The sequence below is a fragment of the Halichoerus grypus genome, chromosome 8 (genome assembly GCF_964656455.1).
Source record: "Halichoerus grypus chromosome 8, mHalGry1.hap1.1, whole genome shotgun sequence".
Taxonomy (NCBI): Eukaryota; Metazoa; Chordata; class Mammalia; order Carnivora; family Phocidae; genus Halichoerus; species Halichoerus grypus.
In genome coordinates this window covers 94,588,011-94,610,144 of record NC_135719.1, presented here as the reverse complement: position 1 = coordinate 94,610,144, position 22,134 = coordinate 94,588,011, and the positions used below count along the sequence as shown (strand labels likewise).

The following is a 22,134-nucleotide window of genomic DNA, read 5'->3' as shown; positions in this document are numbered from 1 at the left end:
AATTTAAATAGAGCCAAACAAGGTATTAATAATTCAAATGAAAAGTAAAAAAGAAGAAACCTTTTCACCTTATATGTAATCATGTTTCAGATGTATGTTACTTGCTGGAATGTCACTTTTTCCTTATATTTAAAACAATGACTTCTATTAAACTTAAGTATGCTATGAAATATTGAATGTTATTTAAAAATCACAAATGCAAGCAGGTTTACAAAACTTAAGTAAGTTTTTACAAGTAAGCACAACTGATTACTGAAATATTTTTCATATTTAAAAGCTCTAAAAATATAGGATATGAAATATGTCTGGAAATAATAAGCCAAACACCAAGTATCTTAAAACTCCGCTTTTAAGATGGTATTACAGCATAAATAGAATATGAAATAAATAGAAGTTTTCATGCACAAACAAGTTTTATCAATTACTTTTAAAAACAAAGAAGCTGCAATTCCTCAGATTCTTCTTATTCAATGCTAGAACTTAAAAGGATTTTTAACATCCTCAAGGGCAAAAAAAAAACCAAAACCCTTAAATTTCTTTTAATGTTAAAATTACAAAGAATTTTCTTTTTTTGAATTTATAGAAATTTACATTTGAAAGCTTCTAGAGAAGAATCTCTAATATTAATATATTTTTTCATTGAAATGTAAATAATTATATCTGGGGATCACCATTAACTGTTATAAGAAAGTTAGCAGTCTCGGGGAAATTCCCAAAAGAGCTCAGGCTGTAGCTTTTACAAATAAGTGCTTAAAACCATTATTCTGAAGAAAAACTTACACCGCTAGGCTACTGTACTCACATTCCTTTGCTCATTTAAAATGAGATTTTATAGTCACTCATTGATGAACCATTTTTACTTGGGTCACATTTTCTAAACATAGATAGATGCCAGGCAGAGAAATAAATACCTGTTTATATCTAAGTAGTTTAAAACTAGTGAATTGGGGTTTTATTTAACTTGTCAAAGTTAACTGTTGCCAATGTATACATTGTTTTTCTAAAATTGTGTTCAAATTTCACACATCTGTCACCTCATGAAAAGGACTTCAATTTGACTAATATGCACTAAAGCTATAATCAAACCCAAAACTTCACTTTCACAAATAATCATCCTATTTAAAAAGTGACTCACAAATTTGCTATTTTTTCTCCATTTCTAGTAAAAAATTAGAAAGCATAAAAAATTTATAATGCATAGAATGACTAACTCAAAAAATTACTGTCTTAGAATTGCACAATGAGAATGTTTTGTTAGAAATATTTCTTCTAAGAAACTAGCTATACAAAAAATAATTGTGCATGGTTTTTATATTGTTTTTTGTCAAAGACTTTCCTGTGCAATTCTTCTACTACAATTTCAAATTCAACTTCCAATAATCTGGACGATGGAAAGGATAAGTATTTTATCATTATTCAGTCACTTTCAAGCAGTGAAATTTTAGCAGAAACAGCTGAAATTGCAGAATATTGACACACACACAAGACATAACAAAGTTCAAGGAGATTTTGATGGCAAAAGCAAGTAGTCACGTAATCAACATAAATTGGTGGTAAAAGATTGAGATCCTTTATCATGATCACAAAGAAAACCCCAGAATAAATATTGCAGAATCGAAAGCATGAGGCACCTTTATAGGTTCTTCTGTGATGTCCCAAGCCTGTTGTTAGATGCACAGATCAGAGCCTGAATTCTTAATTTCATTTGCTCATTATCTTTAACTTTCTTGATTCTTCTATGAGTGTAACAAAGCACTTTGGTGAAGAATCCTACCACCAGACTTTCTGTATGTTGCTTCTTCATGTAACTTTGTCATTAAATCTTTCATCTCTTCTGGAATAACTTAATTTGCTGCTGCTACCAGCTCATATTTTCCATCTTTACTTTCTGAGGAATTAAAATCAGGAGGAACATTGCCAGGGTCTCCTAAGAAGTCCCTGTATCTGCTGTCTTTTCCAGGATATAAGAAATGCCTATCTTGAATGTGATGTGCTTATCATAACGAGCTTGTTGAAATGATTCATGAATGAACTGGGACATTCCACATATCATCATAGCACCTGTGTGTTTAAAAAAGTAAAGAGATTCTTTGAATCCTTGCTTTCCCCAGCAAATTGATTTGGTATCAATTCTGATACCTGGAGACCATGGTGGCCCCAGATCCTTAGTGGAGAACCTTTAGCCAGGAATTACCTTATGTCCTATGGACTCACAACCTTTGGATTTCTTGACTTTGAACTGATTTTTTTAATCGTTACTTTTTTCTTCCTATCTTTTATTTAGAAGTGTTATGGTCTTTATCTTTTAGTGTTCATCTTAGGAATTAAAAACATATCATTGACTGATCAATATCTAATATTAATCAATAATTTTACTCTTCTCCTGGTTCATACAAAAAGCTTAAAACACTTGCCTATATTTCCATCATTCCCAAGCTACATATATTTTTTATGAGTCAATGTTTATTGAGATTAACTCACATGTTTGCAACTTTCTTTGTTCTTTATTCTTTTTATATTTTTTGTCCCCTTGATCTTCTCCAGTGATTATTTCCCTTTTTCCTAGAAAACATCCTTTGCAAATTCCTGTGGGTACAGGTTTCCCAGTGGTAAATTCTTTCAATTTTTTATTCATCCGAAATGTCATTATTATTATTATTATGGTTACAAATTCTAGGTTAGCAGTTTCTTTCTGACTTCTGCTGCTACTGTGAAGAAGTCACCTGTCATTCTGTTACTCCCTTGAAGGCAAGATGCTCTAGTTGCATTAAATATTTATTTGATTTGATCCAGTTTCACTATGATGTGTTTAGGTACAGATTTCCTTTCATTTAGTCTGCTTGGTATTTATTGGGATTCCTGAAGATTGGTGTTTTTCATCAGTTTGGGGGGAATTCGAAGCCCAATCTCCACAAATATTGCCAGTGTCTCTTTTTTCTTCTTCTAGATGCCAGAACTTAGAATTTCTCATGGAATTCTCTGTCTTTTATATTCTCTTTCATGTTTTCCACCGTTTTTGCTGCTTGCATTTTACATTCTGGAGGGTGTCTTCTGACCTGTTTTCAGTTCACTCTCTTCAATTGTCCAATATGTTGTTGAATTCCCATTAAATTCTTAATTTTGTTTGTGAAATTTTCAGTTCTCAAATTTCAATATATTTCTTTTTCAAATCCTCTAAGTCACTTTTTATAGTTGGCAGCTTCCTGCTGAAATTTTTGGAGCTTACTTTTCTTTTCCTCAAAAATGGTAAGCGGAGTTGAACTGCGTCTGATAATACCTATCACTATTTTGATTATTTTTATCACTGCTGGTTCTCGTTCATGATATTGTTTTTCTTTATGCTTCAGTGAGTGCTGGGCATTGTGTTTGAAAAAAAAGTGTTTGATGGAGTAATACGAGGCTCAGATTGACATTCTCTTCCTCTAAAGTGGGGTACTAACAATCTAGGGTATACTTGCAAGCTCACAGCCTGAGATTTCATGGGCTATTGAGATTTAAAAAAGAAGTGAGTCTACTATTTGGACAAAGGTTGGTTTATTTTTGTTTTACTACTATTCTTAGGGTGTAGCCATTTGGGGTCCCAAGTCCCTGTGTTGGGTGGGCCCTGAACTCTGACTTCTCCCTTTTGCTCTAAGAGGCTTTTGAAAGCACATATTGGCTACCTCTTCTAGATCAGCAACTGCTCAGAGGACAAACCTTTTCCCAAGCCTTGGATTTTTATCCTGTAATTACTCATGATCTTGATATATCTTTGATACTTTTAAGAAAAAAAATTTAATAATATATTTCATCAAGATTATTTATTTATTTATCTATTTATTTATTTACCTATTTCTGAATGTGGTTGGCTTTGGTCAAATTACTTAGCCCTTCATTATGCAAAACAAAAATTATTTCAAGCATCCATTCCATTTTCTTGATATCCATTTCTCTCCCTCCTTTCTCTCTCTTTCTTTCCTTCTCTTTGAAAATATTTTTTTTTTTTTTTTTTTTAAAGATTTTATTTATTTATTTGCTAGAGAGAGAGAGAGAGAGAGAGCACAAGCAGGGGGAGGGGCAGAGGCAGAGGGAGAAGCAGACTCCCCGCTGAGCAGGGAGCCCGATGCGGGACTCGATCCCAGGACCCCGGGATCATGACCCGAGCTGAAGGCAGCCGCTCAACCGACTGAGCCACCCAGGCGTCCCCTCTTTGAAAATATTTATGTACTTTTTTTTTCGGAAGAGTATATGAAAGATAAACCTTAAGAGTTCTTGAATGTCATTCTTTTGCTTTCATATTTGATTAGTAGTTTGATTATACATGGAATTGTTATAAAGTCATTTTATATTCAATTTTGAAGACATGATTTCACTATTTTCAGCATTTATTGTTCCTGATGAGAAAACTAACACTATTCTGTTTTTGCTTATATATATATATATATATATATATATATATATATATATATATATATATATATATATGGAAGTCTCCTGTTTTCTAGGGAAATCAGCACCAGAAAAGCCCACTTAATAGAAATCTATTTAAATTGGATTGTTTTGGGGTACTGTTTTCTGATAAAAATAAATGATAACATGATATGACATCTCCCAAGTTATATTTCACTTCCTAGCACAGTCATAAAGATAGCAATTTCTACAAAAATATTTTAAGACTTCCCTCCAGGAGCTTATCTTAGATTCTTTAATTTTTAAATGATTCTCCTTTGAAAATACTTTCCTGTTATTTTCCTGGTTGATTTTCCCCTCATCCATCATTAACTGATCTTACTCTACTAATCCTCATTTAGCAATGGCTTTGTTGGTGATTCAAGAAGTAACCAACACTTTCATCAACTCTATGAAATCTAACATCTTTTCAAGATTTGCAATTTTATTTTAAAATCAACTTATGCTATATATGTATTACCATACATTTATTAAGATATTTATTTTATCATGTGTTTATTAAAAATTCAATAAAAGATTGACCAAAATAGTTTGTGATGTGATTGATGAGGACAGATGTTAGAGTGACAGGGGGATGGGTATTTGAGTTAGGACTAATCTTATAGAGGCCAGTCCATTAACGTTATTTTTGAGGCATGACTGTGCTTCTGTATGCAATCTCATGATTATAAGAAGACAGTAGTGAATCTATCAGACCTCACAGACCTTACATAATTTGTTCCTATAGCCTTTTCCTGGAAGCTTCTAGGATATTCTCTTTATATTTGGTGTGTTACAAAATTTCATGTGGCTATTTCTAGATACTAGTCTTTTTCATTCATTGTGCTCAGCATCTACATCTTTCAGTTTGAAACCAGGTGTCTTCAATTCTGGGACATTTGCCTCTTTGCTTTTATTTTATCTGACAATATGATCCATCTACTTGCCATCTTCTAGAGATTTTAATAAATCTCTGGTCTGCTGATAGCTCTCTCTCTTCCCTTTTTGGTGCTGTTATGAACTTACTATCTTCTGTATCTCTTTATTGTAATTTTTACAGGAATTTTGGAGGAAGGAAGGTAAACATCTATGTTGATAGTCTGCCAAGTAGGACCAGAAGCTTCAGTATCATTTATATTAGATGCAGAGTCCTTTATTGAATGGAAATAGCTACATCAATCTATCTTCATCTCTCTATCTATACCAACTCCCTATTACTGGATATTTAGGTTAATATTTTTTTTAAAAAATGCTGTCCATAATTTTTGATGTTTCCAATTTTAAAATCTCCCTTTTCTCTGGATACACATAGAAATTACCACAAGCAAAATATATTTTAACTTGAATAAATTTACATTCTACATTAGTTAAATATTCCATTCTTTTTAATGTGACAACAACTTGAGGACAAATTAGGAGAGAATGGCTCTTTTGAGGGCCACATAATGAGATGATTCAGTGGAAAGGGCTTTTCACAGTCAGTCTAGAGAGATATGAATACTCAAGATAGGCCTCAATTTTCCAGCACAATGCAAACTAGACCCAGAGGAGAGAATATGGTAACTGCTGATATTGAGAGGCCCATACACTAAAAGCAACCAAATTTTCCCCAGCACTAGGATTAGGCAGTTGTCCTCAAGAACAGTTGAAACAGTAGCAAAGAGAGGCATTTTCTGTTAGGGAAAGTTGAAACCAAAAGTGAGTACAAGAGGTTTTGGACTGCCTATTAGGAAAGAGACGCATTTTAGGACATTATGGATGGATGAAATATTTTGAATATGAGCCCTAAATCAATTATGCTAAACACTCTAAAATTCACTCACTTTTCAAAGTTTTTTTTTTTTTTTAGTCATTGATTTGCACAGCAGAAAGATGAGCCTGAAAGTAAATGTTGTTTTCATGGTAAAGTCATATTGGTGCTAATTACTAAGCTATTGAAATCCTTATTAATGGAGTAACATTCAGAGCTCAGAGATTTAAAAAGTAACACCAGGGCCTATAGATGGGCTTCTCCATGAGATATGGGACATTAATCCTCCAGATAGCACCTGTTTCTTTAAGTGCTCCACTGCTCCAAATTAATCAGAAGGGTGGATGTAGTGAACTTCAAGTTGTGGCTGAGCTCTTTCTCCCAATAGGGGATCTCGATGTGTGTCCCAAAGCAACGAGTGGCCAAGATCCCTTTGTGTCACAGCTGGTCACAGTTCAAATGTGGCATATAGAGAAGCTTTTGTTAAAAGATGAAAATTATCATCACTCTAATCATTAAAATTAGCACAACTCTATCTTTAATTTTTTCCTCAATTTTGTAGATTTAATGGTTCTCCTGAGCAATAACAGGTAATTTTGCTTATCTGTTAAGAGGTAACTTTTTGAGTCTAGCTTCTTTTCCTTGAAGCAGTGCTAGGCTTACTAGAGATCTTTTAATGATGAGCTGATTCAGGAGTGGAAAGATCTCTGAAGCTACTCTGAGTCAGATGGCATGAGGTGGAATAAAAGAACTTTGGGCTAGGAGTCAAAAGTTCTAGGTCTAATCTTGGCTTAGCTGCATTCCACCTCATCTGTAAAATGGGATTAACAGTGCTAGCTCTGCCTAACTACAAGTGTGAAGAATAAATAGGACTACAGCATGTGAAGGCAAGATATTAACATTTATTTTATACTTGGGAATTTTTGGTATTCTATTTTGAGAAAGAGGAAGAAAATGCCTTTTCATCCTCTCCTCCACTGATAGATTCTTGGGTATATTAGTTGGCTCAGACTGCCTGTAATAATACCACAGACAGAGTGGCTTAAGCAACAGAAATTTACTTTCTCATGGTTTTGGATGCTAGAAGTCTAAGATCAGTGTTCCAGCCAATTCAGTTTCTGGTGAGAGTGCTTTTTCTAGCTTGTAGATGGCAGCTTTCTCATGTCCTTACAGGCCTTTCATTTTCTATGCTTTTCTTTTGAGGACACTAATTCTATCAGATTGGGTCCTCACTCCATGACCTCCTTTAACCTTAATTACTTCCTTACTCCAAATACAGTCCCACTCGGGGTTAGGGCTCCAACATATGAATTTTAGGGGTGGGGTTGGGGGACACAGACATTCCATCCACAACATTAGGAAAGATTACATGATCCCGAGCCTCTGGAGTCCTCAGCTGTGGACTCACAACAAATACCAGTGACTCAGATGAGGCATCAACAGAGAAAAAAGGACCTAAAGATTTGCTTTCAGAGCCTTTCAATTAGATCTTACATGGAGACTCTTCCATTCTCAGATGGATATGTCACTTTTGAGATGTCCTGCCAAATATTTTCATGCAACTTTGGACATTGTCAAGATGTTTTGAGAAATAATTGGATTCAGGACATCTGCACCAGAGTCTTAGCACTTAATTGTTTTTATGGATTGTTCCACAGCAAATTTCTTAAGAGAACCTCCATACCTCCTTTATGTTTGAGGAATCTATGCTATAAAGACAGGAAAATAATGTGATTTTTAATTTTAACCAGAATATGGCAGCCATGTAAAGCACTAGAGAAAAATTGATTCTTTAGAACTAGGAGGGTATAAAAGGAAACACTGTGAACAACCGTATGTTGGAAAGATGCATCATTTTAGCCCAGGTATTTGGCATTTGTGTTGATACTTTGCATACTCTGTAAACGGTCCTGGGGTGGGGTAGGTGCTATGATGAAGTGGCAGTGATCTGTGTCCTGCCCTAGGATAAGGGAACAGCTAACAGGGAGCTCATCCTGAGGTGGTGGGGTCCCTGAGAGAACAGTGGTCCCAGGAGCACAGGATATTCATAAATCAGGAGGTGCTCACTTCAGAGATGTCTTCCAACAGGAACTAGGGTCCTCATGCTTGGCTTAAATTTGGGGCAGGTCCTTGTCTTTGGGAAAAGAACAGTCCTAGATAAGCTTGTCTACTAGAAGGTTAGCCAGGTAAGGGGTGGGGCAGAGAAAACAATGCAGAAGCTCAGTGACCAGAACTGGGGCACAGGGTCAGGCTAGAGTAGGGTGACCTGCTTCTGAGATTGGGAAAGTAAGAATTTTACATTATTGAGATAGAGGATGATGTCAGGAATTTAGGTTTGTGTAAAGGTAGTTTTTCTGCTGCTGTCTGGCTAATTTTTAGTTTTCTTCCCATTTTCTGAACTAGGAAGCCTGACGTATGTGGACCTCAAATGACAGAGCCATATTTTCTTGGAGAGACTTTTCAACACCCTTTAAATAACTTTATAATTTTTTATAATTTTAGGTGAAGGCTCTGAGGACTAACAATTTACTCAGGTTCACAAAGCATTTCTAGGAGCAGAGTCAGAATTGGAAGACAATTCCATTTTTCCTAATGGGAAAATGATCACATAGTGATAGACAGTTTTTGCTCTGCAAGGTGTTAGTCCGGTGAGCATCCTTTTTGTTTGTTTGTTTCTGAAACAGGATGTTAAATGAGACTCTTCTTGGTTTTGTCTGTGACCTCAAAGGCTGAGAACAAAACTATATTTGCTGAACATTCTTGTCTTCCAAAGTGAAGTGCTAGGCCACCTGTGGTAGACATGCCAAGGATGTGGTCACCTAGGGTATGAAAGCACTGAGGAGAAGAATCAAATTGGTGAGCACCTGAGGTACTCTCTACCTTCCCCTCATCATGGAGGAGGATGGCCAGGTGTTTCTGCTCACCTCAAGCCTCTCAGAGGCAGAGCCTGACACGAAGAATAGGGGCCCAATAGACTGGTGTCTTCCTCAAGTCTAAGAGCTCTGAGGATGAGAAGTCACTGGATTGTGTGGGTGTGAAAAACTGCACATCTACCAATGGCAGGGGTGGTGGTGTTTCCTCTGAGGGCCGTGCAGAAGAAGGAAACACCATTAGAGCAAGTCTTCAAAAGGGGTGCAGGAGCTGCTGGTGGGTGGCTATGCATAGGCTTTCAACAAGATAGTCTGTGTGGGGTGGATTACCAGAGTATGAGGGCTGATGTTGGGGTCTGGAAGAGGCTGGTAGAAACATAAGTGTCACGCCTGTCCTGGGATACGCAATTGGAAGCTTCTGGTGGGGGATGCTGAGTTTCTGAGAAACCCACAGAAGTACTTTGTGAGTATAAACATCCACCAAGCTCAGAAAACAGCCTTCCTCACCTGTCCACTCCAGGGGCTCAGAAGCCACAGATTGGGAGGGAGGAGCAGAAGGGCAAGGTGAGGAATTGAAGCAGTTGCGAGCAACCACCCTTGCCTCCCTCACTGAAGGTTTCCTGGGCTGTGGCAGGCTCAAAGTGGGGATGTTTTAAAGGATGTGTAGGGTTTGGTTATTGCTCGGCACTACATATTTCAGATACTGAAAGAGAAATAACTTTTGGCTAAAAGTGACCTGAAGACTTCTTAGTATTTGAGAGTAGTCAGAAAAAATTTATGAGATTTTCTTGAGATTTCATCCTTGGGCAGAGGAAGAACTAGCCCAAAGAGGAAGTTTAGTGTGTGTGTGTGTGTGTGTGTGTGTGTGTGTGTGTGTGAATGGAGGGAGAGGGCAAAGGATAGTAGTGGTAGAAATCTGTATGCTATGAGGTGATATTCAATCAAATAAATGGTGTTACTTCTGTAGTTCCCGGGTTAAAATCCATCTAATACTTACCAAGTTATCTCGTTCTTACAGATAACATAACCCATCTGTCACTAGAAAGTAAACATCTTGAGCATCAGTTCAGTGGCTTTTTCTCTAACATGTAATACAATGTCTGTCATATAATAGATGCTCAGTAAATATTTTTGGATGAGCAGCTACTTGGAGGTAGTATCACTTACTGCTTAAGAGTTTAGGTTCTGGATTCTGAGAATCCTGGGTTCCAATCACATTTGCAATCCACCATTTTCTAGTGCTGTCATTTCGGACAGTTTTTAAAAGTTTCTCTGTACTTCAGATTCCTGTATTTAATATAGATATAATAGTTCTACCTCAGTAGTTTTCTTTTCAGAATTACACAAAATAATGTAATGGCCTGACTCATTAAGTGTTCAATATGTAATGATGTAGCTTATTATATTTTGCAAATTGTCGCTGCATGCATTTTATTACCCTCTCATAAAGAGTTTATACTCTACACACATATTATTGATTTGAGTTGAATTTTAGCAAAAAGAAACATGCTACTTTTAAGAGCCAATTAAAATAATTTCCCCCTCCCTCCTTACTTCTTTTTTCACTTCCTTCCTTCCTTCCTTCCTTCCTTCCTTCCTTCCTTCATTTTAAGAATATTACCTGGGGTGAGATATGGGGAGGCCAGAAGAAATCAAGAGAGAGAAACCAGGAAGAGTTTCATAGTTTATTGTACTCACCATTCTCTGGGGAGAACACAGCACACAACACAAGGCCCCTCAGGAGAAGCACCAGATCAGTCAGGCAGGAGGAGAGAGAGGAACTATGGGTAAGTGCCTTTATCGTCGGTTCTGAGTGAAGGAAAAGGCGAGGCAGGGCAAGCAGGTTTAGGATTGGCCAATTTGAATAATATCAGTGGGCTCTGGGACTTAGGGCCTGGCCCTGGTTGTAGGTGCCTGGCCCTTGGGCAGTTAGAGCAGGTATATAGTGACACGGAGTGTGGGAGCTGATATGGGAGGTGGTTGGGGGTGTGGACTTAATTAGCTGCTTAAGAAGGTGAAATGACCAGCCTCTAGTCAGGGCCTCCAAACTGGGTCAAGACAGTATTTGAAAACCTATATTCCACTACATAGAGTCAAATGTTAGCAGGAACTGAGGCAGAGGTTTTTACTAGGTAGGAGAATCTGTTATGTGCACATTGTAAATACTAAATTCTGCAAATGCATCTGCTAGGCCAAGGCATGAGCAGCCTAATGCCATTATACTCAGTTATCTTAACATGTGAAAATTTCTGCCTAAGGGGAGAGCAAAAGGATTATTGCTACTTAATATATGCTTAGCACAGCATATTTGGGGAATGTTTCAGAATAGCTTATGAATGAATCTCGAAGTACCTGAAAGTTGTAGCTATGTCTATTTATACATATTACTGAACATATATTGAACATTTTTTTCTCTTAAAACCATTGAATTTGGGTAAATTGGCCCATAAATATTGAGTCTCTCAGTTTTTCAAGTCAGAGTCTCTCGACTGCCCTGCTAGAATATGTCACTGAGCAAAGGGAGCATTGAGGAAACATGAAGAGACTATTGTATGGTATTTTTCTTTCATTTCTTTGTTTTGTTTTTTGGGAAGAAAGGAGAACAAAAGGAGGCAGATATGGGGAGTGAAAAGTTCAATACAGTGTATAGATTTGTAGTATTTACTGATTACAGCAGAAAACATAAATTTTCTTGCCTCTTATTTAAAAATAGATCTCTGAATGTGTCTCCCACATTCCTGTAATGAATAACAACCACATTAGTATTCTAAAGAAAATCCTGGTTATTAGATTTCTATAGTAAAGAATTGTTTCAAAAGACCTTACTTTACATTTTAAGACTATTTGCGATCTTGATACATTTTTATGTTACTGGCATCAAATTATTTTTAGTTCAACTGGCCACAGTTGGGACTAAACCTAGATTCTATATTGAATATTCATACTGTATAAACATCTGATTATATAGCCAATGTAAAGACATGGTCTATGGTTTTTACACAAACCATGGTAAAAAGGAAATTCAAATAATATGAGACCTATCTTGTAAGCTTCCTGGTACCAGACAGATATGTCAAGCTCATTCATATAAAAAATGTATTTCATTTAAAAACTTAAGGTCACTAAGTAAATACCATTTCAGTAAGCAAGCAATTCAGATAAGAATTTATACATTTACAAATATACTTACCTACCAAATGAAAACTTAGAATGAGCTGCAGGAGTTGTTGTAATAGCATATATAGTCTGTACATTCATAGAGAACATAAGGTATGAAACACCGAAAGAATCATGGAATGCAAAAGGACACTAACAGAAGTCCTTCTCTGGTTGTTACAAACCATGTGACCTTGGGCAGATTGACCTTGCTGGGGTTCAAGTTCCTCAGGTGAACAAGAGGGGGGCATATTAAATAATCCCTAAGGTTTCTTCTATTGCAGATGGCCATGGTTTCTTTTTTATAACTTATTTCTCATTTAGGAATAAAATAGATAAAATGCAAGGTATAAAATATGAATTGCATTGTATAATAGGAAATCATGAACTTCGTGTTGGCATGTTTTTTTCTTTTCAAAATATTGTTGTTGAAGTTCAGTTGATATGCAATAAATTGTACATATTTAAAGTGTACAATTGGAAAAGTTTTGACATTTGGATACATCTGGGAGGGCATCACCCCAGGTTTTCTCAGGCCTTTGGTATAACTTCTCCCTTCTCCCCTTCCTTGTCCTTCTCCTGCCCTGTGCCCAGGCAACCATTGATCTACTTTCTGTTCGTATAGTTTAATTAGCATTTTATAGAATTTTATATAAATGAGATCATACAGTACATGTACTTTTTATTTTTGGTCTGGCTTCTGTTACTCAGCATAATTATTTTTTTAAAGATTCATTTATTTATTTGAGAGAGAGAGAGAGAGAGCAAGCATGGGGGGAGGCACAGAGGGAGAGAAGCAGACTCCCTGCTGAGCAGGGAACCTGACATGGGGCTCAATCTCAAGACCCTGGGATCATGACCTGAGCCGAAACCAAGAGTCAGACGCTTAACTGACTAGCCACCCAGGCACCCCTCAGCATCATTATTTTGAGAATTACTTGTGTTATTTCATGTATCTGTAGTGTAACCCTTTATATTACTGAATATTATTCCATTGTAAGAATGTCACAGTTTATCCATTCACTGCTCGATTCACATTTGCATTGTTTCCAATGTGTATCTATAACAAATGAAGCTGCTATGAATATTCCTGTATGTCCCTGTATGGTCCTATGCTTTTTTTTGGGAAAATATCTAGAAGGGAATGGCTAGATCTTATGGTAGATGTCTATTTAACTTTTAAGAAACCACAAAAGTATTTTCTGAAGTGATTGTACCATTTTATATTCCCACCAGTAGTGTATGAGAGTTCTAGTTCTTCCATATCCTCACCAATGACTGGTATGGTCATTTAATTAAATTTTAGCCACCCTAATGGGTGTAAGGTGGTATCTCATTGTGTTTTCTTTTTTTTTTTTTTAAGATTTTATTTATTTATTTGAGAGAGAGAGAGCATGCAAGAGTGAGTGGGGAGGGGAAGAGGTAGAAAAAATCTAAAGCAGACTCCACACTGAGTGCAGAGCCCCATGTGGGGCTTGATCTGACCTCGAGATCACAACCTGAGAGGAAACCAAGAGTCCAATGCTTACCCAACTGAGCCACCCAGGCGCCCCTCTCATTGTGGTTTTAATTTGCATTTTCCTAATGACTAATGATACTGAGCATCTTTTCATGTGCTTATTTGGCCACTGGATGTCTTTTTTACTGAAGTATCTGTTCAGATATTTTTTCCTTCTGTTTGTAATAGGATTGTTTGTTTTCTTAGTATTGAGTTTTGAGAATATATAATTTATATATTGTAGCTATTCTTTTAAGGTTAGGTGGGACCAGAGCAGTGCTCTGTCTCCAGCTAAATATCCCCCAATACTGAGGTAAGTCCCTTCTGTACTCTCTGCCCAGTGTCCTGTGAATCATGAGGCTTTCCTGTCTGGTTGGTGGGAACAGGCACTATTCTTGGACCTGTGTGAAAACCAGGCACTATTACCTGTAATTCTTTGGAGTAGTTCTTTCTTTGTCCTTGGGTAATTTCTGCAAGAACCTATCCTGATTAGTAATCAGTTGAAAACTTAAGAGAGACTCTCTGCAGGCCTCTGGGGTCCCCTTTTCTGCACTTTTCTCCTTTCTGAACTCTGTCCGGAGAATTCTAACTGCATTGATCTCAACTCAGGGAGTCTGTTGGGCACTTCTTGGTTTCTCCCTACCTGGGAGCATACAATAAACTGGGGCAGTTTTGGGGCTTATCTTGTTTGCTTCCTTAGAGTTCACTGTCATTTGTTGTCTGATATCTAGTGTCTTGAAAATGACTTTTACGTGTTTTTGTCTTTTTTTTTAATCTTTTTTGCGGTTTCAGGTGAAAGGTAAATTTGGTCCCTTTTCCTCCATTTTGGCCATAATTAGAGTGATTTTAAAATTATTTTGAAGTTTGCATAAAGTCCTAATGTGAGCCACTGGCCATTTGGGCATTATATTTGCTTGCTCATAATCTCACTATTATTAACATTTTGGTGTATATTTCTCTAGTTCCCTTTCACTCTTTTTCTTAAACAGCTTTTTTGAAATATAATTCACATACCATACAATTCACCCATTTAAGTTGTGTCATTCAATGGTTTTTAACAGTCACAGATATGTGCAACCATCCCCACAGTCAATTTTAGAATATTTTTTATCACTGCAACAGGAACTTCAAACCCTTATCTATCACTCCTGTCATTCCCTTCCCGCCTAGTTCTAAGCACCCACTAATCCACTTTCTCTCTCCGTAGATTTGCCTACTCCATACACTTTATATTAGTGGAATCATATAATATTTGGTCTTTTGTGGTTGACTTCTTTCACTTAGCATCATGCTTTTAAGATTCATCCATTCTGTAGCCTGTTATCAGTACTTTCTTCTTTTTTATGGCCAAATTATGTTCAACTGAATGGATATATCAAAAATTTTTAATCTAGTCATGTGTTGTTGATAATGGAGGTTTTGTTTCTACCTTTTGGCTGTTGTGAATATGGCTGCTGTAAACATCATGCGCATGTATTTGAGCACCTGCTTTTAATTATTTGGATATTTCTATGAGTGAAATTGCTGGGTTGTATGGTAATTCTGTGTTTAACTTTTTGAGGAACTGTCAAACTGATTTCCACAGTGACTGCATTATTTTATATTTACATCAGCAGTGTACAAGTATGCCAATTTCTTCACATTCTTATAAGCACTTTGCTATTTTTCATGTTTAAAAAAATAGAGAGAGAAAGGGGAACCCTCTTACACTGTTGGTGGGAATGCAAGTTGGTACAGCCACTTTGGAAAACAGTGTGGAGGTCCCTCAAAAAATTAAAAAATAGAGCTACCCTATGACCCAGCAATTGCACTACTGGGTATTTACTCCAAAGACACAGATGTAGTGAAAAGAAAGGCCATCACTTATTTGTGGAACATAAGAAATAGCATGGAGGACATTAGGAGAAGGAAGGGAAAAATGAGTGGGAGGAAATCGGAGGGAGAGATGAACCATGAGAGACTATGGACTCTGAGAAACAATCTGAGGGTTTTAGAGGGGAGGAGGGTGGGAGGGGGATGGGTTAGCCTGGTGATGGGTATTAAGGAGGGCACTGAATGGAGCACTGGGTGTTATATGAAAACAATGAATCATGGATCACCACATCAAAAACTAATGATGTAATGTATGGTGACTAACATAACATAATAAAAAATAAATAAAAATAAATTAAAAAATATATAACCATCTTGGGTGCCTGGGTAGCTGTCAGTTGACTGTCTGACTCTTGATTTTGGCTCAGGTCATGATCTCAGGGTCATGGGATTGAGCCCCACATTGGGCTCCTGCCCCATGGTCGACTATGCGCTCAGTGTGGAGTCTGCTAGAGATCTGTGCTTCCCCCCACTCTCTCTCCCTCTCTCTCAAATAAATAAATAAATAAATAAATAAATAAATAAATAAAATCTTAAAAAAGAATGGTATAGCCATCCTACTGGGTATGAAGCGGTATCTCATTGTGGCTTTGATTAGCATTTCCCTAATTACTGATGATGTTAAACATCTTTTTATGTACTTGTTGGTTATTTGTGTATCTTCTTTGAAAAAATGTCTATTCAAGTGCTTTGCCCATTTTTTAATCAGGTTGTTTGTTGTTGAGTTGTAGGAGTTCTTTATATATTCTGGATACTAAAATCTTATCAGATATATGACTAACAAAAATTTCCTCCCTTTCTGTGGATTGTCTTCTCACTTTTGTGACAGTATCCTTTGACATACAAAAGGTTTTAAAATTTGATGAAATTCAACTTATCTATTTAGGTTTTTTGTTTTTTTTTTATCACTTGTGCTTTTGGTGTCATATCTAAGAAAATGTTGCCAAATTTAAGGCCATGAAGATTCACCCTGTGTTTTCTTCTAATAATTTTATAGCTTGAGCTCTTTCATTTAGGTCTTTGATCTATCTTGATTCAATATTTGAAAGTGCTATGAGGTAAAGGTCCAACTTTATTCTTTTAAATGTGGCTTTCCCATTGTCCTGGAACAATTTGTTGAGAATTCTGTTCTTTCCCCATTAAATGATCTTGGTACTCTTGTTGAAAATTAGTTGACCATAGACATATGGGTTTATTTCTGGACTCTAAATTCTATTTCATTGGTCTATATGTTTATCCTTATGCTAGTACCATACCATACTAAGTTTTGAAATTGCAAAGTGTGAGTTCTCCTACTTTGTTCTTCTTTTTCAAGATTGTTTTGGCTATTATGAGTTCCTTAAGATCCCATATTTAATATTAGAATCAACTTGTCAATTTCTACAAAGGAGTCAGCTGAAATTTTAAGGGGCATTACATTAAATCTGTCGGTCAATTTGAGGAATGTTGCCATCTTAAAAATATTAAGTTTTCTAACTCATGAACATGGGGATGATTTTCTATTCATTTAAATATTCTTTAATTTCTTTCAATAATGTTTTATAGTTTTCAGCATATAAGTTTTATATTTTTACTAAATTCATTCCTAAACATTTTATTCTTTTTTTGATGCTATTATAAATGGAGATTTAAAAATTAATTTTCAGATTGCTCATTGCAAATGTGTAGAAATATAAATGATTTTTGTATATTGATTTTAAATCTTTCGAACTTGTGGAACTTTGGTGTATTCCTTAGGATCTTCTATATATAAGATCATGTTAAGTGTGAATAACATGAGATAGTTTTACTTCTTTTTCAATCTGAATAACATCTGTCTATCTATCTATCTATCATCTATCATCTATCATCTATCTATTTATTTTTGCCTAATTGCCCTGTCTAGATGTTGAATAGAAGTGGTGAAAGCATTTATTCTTATCTTGTTCTTTCTTTTCTTTAAGACTTAATTTTTAAGTAATCTCTTACCCAACATGGGGCTCGAACTTAAAGCCTTGAGATCAAGAGTTGCATACTCTACTGACTGAGCCAACCAGGTGCCTCTCTTACCTTGTTCTTGATCTTAGAAGGAAAGTGTCCTCTTTCTCACCATGAAGAATTATGTTAGCTGTAGGTTTTTTGTAGATGCCCTTTATCAGGTTGTGGAAGTGCCTTTCCATTCCTTGTTTCTTGCATGTTTCTATCATGAAATGGTGTTGAATTTAATCACATTCTTTTTCTACTTCTATTCAGATGACCATGTAGGTTTTGTTCTTTTTTATTATATTAATAGAATATATTACATTAATTGATTTTCAAATGATGTCTTTTGTTTTGATACCAGGGTAATACTGATCTCGTAAAATGAGTTGGGCAGTGTTCCCTCCTCTTCTAATTTTTGGAAGAATTTGCGAAGAATTAGTATTCATGCTTCTTTAAATGTTTAATAGAATTCAGCAGCCATCTGGGGCTGGCTTTTATTTGTAGGTAACTTTTTGATTACTAATCAATCTTTTTTATTTCTGATAGCTTTATCTATTTTTCTTGAATCAGTTTCAACAGTTCGTGTCCTTTTAACAATTTGTCAATTTTATGTAAGTTAGCTAATTTATTAGCATACAACTGTCTATGGTATTCCTTTATAGTCCTTTTCATTTCTTTAAAGTTGATAGTAATGTCTGCTTTCATTTCTGATTCTAATAATTCGAGTCTTTTCTATTTTGGTCAATTTAGCTAAAATTTTCTCAAATTTGTTGTTTCTCTTTTTCAGATAAAAATAATTTAACCTGTATTTTCTCGTGTTCCTGTGTGTGTGGGTGTGGGTGTATGTTTTACATTAAACTTTTTAATCCAACTGGAATTCATTTCAGTATATGATATAAGGAAGGAATCTTACTTTTTATTTTAAAATAGTTAACCAGGTATTCCAGTTCCACTTTTTGAATAATTTTTCTATCTCCAATGATTTTGAAATTTACCTTAATTATACACTGTATTTTTACATATACTATGGATTATTTCTAGGCTTTCTCTTATTTTGTGTAATTGTATCTACCAATTCTTATGATGAATATCACACTGCTTTTATTTCTTATTATTTTATCATATATATATTTTAAGGTTGTATTTATTTATTTATCAGAGAAAGAGAGACAGAGAGAGCACAAGCAGGGGGAGCGGCAGGCAGAGGGAGAAGCAGGCTCCCTGCTGAGCAGGGAGCCCAATGCGGGGCTTGATCCCAGGACCCTGGGATCATGACCTGAGCCGAAGGCAGATGCTTAACGACTGAGCCACCCAGGAGTCCCTATTTTATCATTTATAAAAACCTTTAGTAACTAGAAAAAAACCAAATTACCCTCTCATTATTTCTTAAATGTTTTTTTATTAGCTATTTCTGTCAGTTTACATTCCAGCTGGTCATTAGAATCACTTTGTCACATTACCTCTGTTCCCTCTATACCCCCTTCCCCAAGGAGTAGTTGAGTTTTTTCAAACTTTGGGAGTTTATTTGATCTGAAATAACTTCATATAATATTCTGAGAAAGACTGACATTTTAAAATATTGAATGTACAGGTTGCAGGTGCTCTCCTACCCTTTGACCTATTTTTGGTGCTGCTGACCACTAGACTCCTGAGCTTCTTCAAGTGTAACTACAGAATTATCCTTGACTCTTTCCTTATGGCACTATTTCTCAGGTCTTCTCTTTCTTTTTCCCTTCCTCCTCCATTAGGACTTTATTTCTAAACAATTCCTTATCAGGCTCTCTCCTTCCCCACACTGCTTCTCATAGTTACAAAAATTATCTTTGTCTATTTTTTTCTTAGGAGTCATGACGACTACCAATTGCTTAATTCAATGAAATAGGCCTTTATTCTGAATTAAGAAATGTCTTCAGGGGCGCCTGGGTGGCTCAGTTGGTTAAGTGACTGCCTTTGGCTCAGGTCATGATCCTGGAGTCCCGGGATCGAGTCCCACATCAGGCTCCCTGCTCAGCGGGGAGTCTGCTTCTCCCTCTGACTCTCCTCCCTCTCATGCTCTCTGTCTCTCATTCTCTCTCTCTCAAATAAATAAATAAAATCTTTAAAAAAAAAAAAAAGAAAGAAATGTCTTCAATTGTCATCTAGAATCTTGCTTCCACTCTAAGCCCACATTCTATTCCCAGACCCCCAACTCAAAATTTGTATTCCTCTCCTATTACTTCTTGGTTTACAATTCCTACTTTAGCAAAACAAAACTATTCATATTTCTTTACTTTAGCAAAGCAAAATTCACTGCCATGTATAATATACTGACATCTGTCTACAGAAGATCATATAGACACACTGTTTTGCAGTATTTATTACTTACTATCATCCATATAAATGCATATCCTCTCCTCCTTCCAGCGCCTGCTTAAAACAAACTTGAGACAAGAAGTATGTCCATTTTAATGCTACTCCAGTTATTCCAGCAGCCTTTTTGTGATGCTGTTATTTAGTTGTAATTGATTATGCAGAGATGCCTTATTTAAGAAAGTACAGTGTATAGGCATGTAAAATATATATATAAGATTATGATTACTTTTATAAATTTGATTCACCATTGGATCCATTTAAATGTTAGCTTATATTTTTTGGAAGCTATAAAAATTTAAACTGGAAACTATTGTCTTCAACAGTATGAAATCTCTATGTATGTATAAATCAATAATTACAAATAAATAAAATGAATTGCTTCAAACACATGGAAGAATATAAGCCTTAGTATAATTTCAAACATATAAAATTTATTATTTAATGCTTTGGTATTATTTTATAAAGCTATTCCTGGGTATTCATATTTGTCAAATACCTCTTGTGGGTATAGTTTTTAAAAATCTCTCTATAAGTTCAGGCCATGAGGGATAATGGATTAAAATCATTGTGCCATTAGAGGACTTCCTGACCTAAATTCACCCACCCTGGGCATTAACATAATGAATGCAGAGGACAAATATGAGCAGAGAGAGACCTTTTTCATCCTTTGGGAATCGGAGACTTCTAGTAGAGGACACTCATACTGACTCTTGCAGAAAAGATAGAAGTTAGCTAGACAGTGGGGTGGGAGGGCTGAGGATTCAAAAAATAGCAAGGGATGTATGTGCAGAGACCTGAGAGAATGTGAGAAATTGCTAATATTCAGTACTTTTGGAACAAAGGGTGAATATGGGGTCATGGGGAGATATGGCTAGAAAGCCGAGCTGAGGCCGTTTCATGAAAAGCTTTGTAAACTATACCGAGGAGTTTGGCCTTTCTTCTATAGGCAATGGGAACTTGCTTACAATTATATCGTGAAGGAAATATTCCTATCAGTATATTACAAAGTTCTTATCAATATATCATGAAGGAAAAACCTCGAATACTGCTTCTTATATAATGGGTAAGGCAACCTTAAAAAAAAAAAAAAAACACTGGCCTCCTCTTATAAAAAGTGTATCAGCAAATCAGGTTCACAAGTAATGTCAGTTTTTCTGAGTTTCTTAGATTTTGTTTTTTGTAAAGTACTTTTATCTTGTTTTCAAAGATCCAAAGTATAGAATTGTTTACTTGTTTCTAGCAGCTATATTTTTCCCTTCACAGATTGTCCCTGGCTTTGAATGTGCCTTTTGAAATGGTGTTTTCCAATTTGATTCTCAGGAGTAAGGCCTCGAGCATGAAAAACATGAATTTTTTTTCTTAGAAGCAAGTGAGCTTTCCTTCTTTCCTGATGTACACAGATGGTTTCGGATGTATCAATGCTGAGAGCCAGTTACAGTCAAAAGATTTTTTGGTCTTTGGCAAGCCCTAGAGGGAAGAGGAGATTAATGTCACGTGTCCTTCCCAACGTCAGACTGGAAGAAGGGTTGGTAACTAAAATGAATGTTTTAGTCTTAAGGTGAAGAGAAACTTGAACCTTTGGCATTATCTGTACAGGTGACAGTGAGATGACTGAGAAAGCATGCAGGGGCTGGGAGGCACACCGCTCACCTTGTTTGCAGTGGGGAAGTACTTTACAAAAAACAAAATGGGCCAGAATTTAAAAACGGGAATGGTGTGTCCTTGGGGTCCTGGCAAGGGAAAGGTAATGGCAGTGAGAAAGTTCTCAGAGGTGGTGAAGTTTCAGAAGTGAGTAAGGATCACTTGCACGGTCATGGTTCCCACCCAGAGATTCACCCGGTGAACTCTTCTCTGCTCAAAATTGGAAGGAATTTGCATTAACGTGGGAGGCTATTTTCTTGGAAAAGCCTCTTAGACCTTAAGTAAGTTGCAAGAGACTGTTTTGACAAGCTTCATGAAAATGGTGTCAGGAAAAGGAAATTACTTGCTTTAATAACTCTGACATTATTGGTGTTAAGTGTTTTGCATTCTGTTTGGTGATTTGCATACAGATGGGGCCATGTGGACTCAGAACTGTGTTCCTTTGTGTTTCTTCCCATTTCTAGCACTACAAGAAAATGAGTCAGACATGCAGATCAAGTTGTCCTAAAAGAGCCAGTGATTTTAATTAGTTGTGAGAGAGAAGTTAACCTAAGTACAGCATTGGGATTTGAGTTGGAAGAATATTCTGCTTAACTGTTTCTATC

At 36.1% G+C, this 22,134-nt stretch overlaps 1 pseudogene; it reads right to left on the bottom strand.

Annotated features, from left to right (window-relative positions):
• Positions 1-1,441: 1,441 nt before the first annotated feature.
• On the bottom strand, positions 1,442-2,056 carry LOC118525864 (general transcription factor IIH subunit 3 pseudogene; annotated as a pseudogene).
• Positions 2,057-22,134: the final 20,078 nt, after the last annotated feature.